Source organism: Galeopterus variegatus, unplaced genomic scaffold (assembly GCF_000696425.1).
Source record: "Galeopterus variegatus unplaced genomic scaffold, G_variegatus-3.0.2 Scaffold3702, whole genome shotgun sequence".
Classification (NCBI taxonomy): domain Eukaryota; kingdom Metazoa; phylum Chordata; class Mammalia; order Dermoptera; family Cynocephalidae; genus Galeopterus; species Galeopterus variegatus.
In genome coordinates, this window is record NW_007729813.1 from 62,823 (window position 1) to 65,364 (window position 2,542).

The following is a 2,542-nucleotide window of genomic DNA, read 5'->3' on the forward strand; positions in this document are numbered from 1 at the left end:
GCGCTCGGGACGCAGCAGCGGCGCTCCTCCGCGGTGCCGACCGCCCGCGATGCCCGCTTAGAGGCGTGCGGCAGCGGCCAGCATCGCCACACCCGCGGCACCGCGTTCTCGGCCGCAGAGCGGGGCCAGAGCCCTGCACCCCTGCACCAGCCCCCACCTCGCCCCCCGCCCTGAAATGACTTGTTAATCGGAGCAGACACCACCGAGGGGACTCACCGGAGTGGAATCCAAGTGGAAATTGGATTTGGAGAAGAGTTTCTTGAACATTTACCCTCTTCCTTGTTGGTTTTCTTTTTCTTTTTTCTTTTCTGGCTTCTTTCTTATTTCCCCCTCCCCTTCTCCGCCCATCATTGGAGATGAACACAGCGCGCTTGCATCCCAGAAAGTAGTCGCCGCGACTATTGCCCCCAAACAGACAAGCACACATGTAGGAATGACAAAGGCTTGTGAAGGAGAGAACACAGCTCGCGGCCCGAAGAGAGCCCCTCGATAATGGATTACTAAATGGGATACACGCTGTACCAGTCCGCTCCGAGCCCCGGCCGCCTGCCCGTCGATGCACCGAAAAGGTACGGCCCGGGCGCCCCGGCGCGCCCCACCTCCTGGCGGCTGGGCTCCAACCTAAGGGTCCCGGGGCTGCGGCAGGCTCGCGCTGTCGGCTTTGTGATGCTCGCGTTTTATTTTGTCTCGCGTCTCTGTCTCCCGAGCGTTGCCGGTCCTGGGGGAGCAACCGTGAGCCCTGCCTGCCGCTCCTCTTAGCCCTGCGCCCCAGAGACCGCAGGGCTCCGTGTCGAGAGCTTCCCCACCCGCGTCGCACACACGCCCGGCGCCGCCCGGGACCGCGACCGCGCGGTTGGCTGCCCGGCCCAGGGGTGTGTGTGCGGGACTGGAGGCTCGTCCTCACTGTAGGGCCAGCAGGGAGCAGAGCGAGCCGAGATGGTGGGATTCTCGGAAGCGCCTAGTTCTGGTGTCGAAGGCAGGGGGAAGGGTTCTGCCTTCGAGGGCCGTAGGGGGTTGGGTAGAACAACACTGTTTTCATCCAGTGCCAGGTTTGGGTTCTGGGGTGGGAGAGGTGTTTACACGGAGACTGTGGGGAAGCGAAGAGAATCTTTTGTTGTCAGCGCGGGGTCTGGGCTGGGCTCCGTGGAGTGCGGGAAACTTGTAATGGCTCTGGACACCCGCGCGTCCTGCCTCTTGGCGAGATCCCGGCTCCAGTGGCCTCTGGCACCAGAGGTTCCCGGCTTTGTTTGCTCGAATAAGTGCCCAGGAGCGGTCTCTCGGTGTGGCGCGGCGCTCCCACCCTGGGTGCTGTCCCCCGCCGCAGCTCCCACCCGAGCGGCGAGGACACTGTCCGTCGCAGCTTCTCCCCGCTCAAGCACAGAGTCCTCCATGACGGGGCTGGCGCACGGTGCGCCCTCCTCCAAGATCTGCGCGGTCCCTCTGGAAAGTAGGTGACCCGGGAGGGGGAAGGGTGAGGAGACCTGGCAAGAGATGACCCTGGGCTTGCCACCCAGACGAGGGTTCTGCTCCAGCTCCAGGTTGTGGATGTCCCGACTCCTCGCTGCGCCCTAGAGTGCTGCGTTTGGGATCAGTGGGGCGATCGGGAGCAAACCCGCCAGTGTCCACCCACCCTGTCTGACCCTGCTGGGATGGGAAGTGTCTCTTCTCCCTATTCTCCGCGTTTTTCTGAGCTCTCCACTATTGGAGACGCTGCAAAGCAGGATCCTGAGGGCTCCCTCCTCGCACGACCGGAGCAGCACAGGGGGAGCTAAGGAGCGGTCCCGGACTTGCGGGTGTCGGGAAAGGAAACGGGACTCCGCTGCCTTTCCCGCTCCCTCGCCGCCCCTCCGCCCAGCGCCTCCTCCCCTTTACAGCTCAGGGTCACTGGGCCAAGCGCTTTTGGAAAGTTTTTCTGAAAGCCAGGGGAGGCGGGCACTACAGGATTGGGGCTCAGCTTGGGCAGTCTGCGGGAAATCGGACCCTGAGGGAAGCATGTGGACAGCCTGGGGTGTGACTAGGAGCTGGACGATTGGAGAGTATCGCCTACCGCCCGCGGAACTGACTAGACCAGTATCTCAAGCAGTCGGAGAAGGGATGTATGGGGGTGGGGATGAGGTGGTGGGTGTAGGGGCAGGACTGGGAATGCTGGTGCGGCCACTGTGGACAGAGGCTGGCGAGAGGGTGCGTGTGGACACAGGCTGGGGCTCGCTGGCTTGAAAGTAACGAGCTCCAAGTGCAGCATCCCGAGCCTCCTGCGCCTGGCACGCGCAGTTTTCCAGTCGGCGGATGTCCAGGGGAGAGCGGAACAGAGCCAGGTGTGCGTGGAGCGGGGGAGGAATGGGAGACTCCAGGCGCTGTCTTCAGAGCCCGGGCAAGCAATTAAAGGGGCGGCCTCCGGCCTGTATCGCAGTGGGCATCCCTGCCGGCCGTTCCGCGTCGATTTTGGGAGAAAAGTGACTGCGTTAGGAGTGCGGTGGCCAGGCACAGCCACAGTGGGATCGCTCCTTTTTTTTTTTTTTTTTTTTTTTTTGCTCCGGGGAAA

At 62.9% G+C, this 2,542-nt stretch overlaps 1 protein-coding gene across 1 annotated transcript in view; it reads left to right on the forward strand.

Annotated features, from left to right (window-relative positions):
* The first annotated feature begins 201 nt into the window (after window positions 1-201).
* Window positions 202-2,542, forward strand: part of SEMA6A (sema domain, transmembrane domain (TM), and cytoplasmic domain, (semaphorin) 6A) — a 150,119-nt gene continuing 147,778 nt past the window's right edge. The window contains exon 1 of the mRNA XM_008585763.1: window positions 202-569. The gene's annotated coding sequence lies outside the window, so the exon portion shown is untranslated. The remainder of the gene's footprint in view (window positions 570-2,542) is intronic.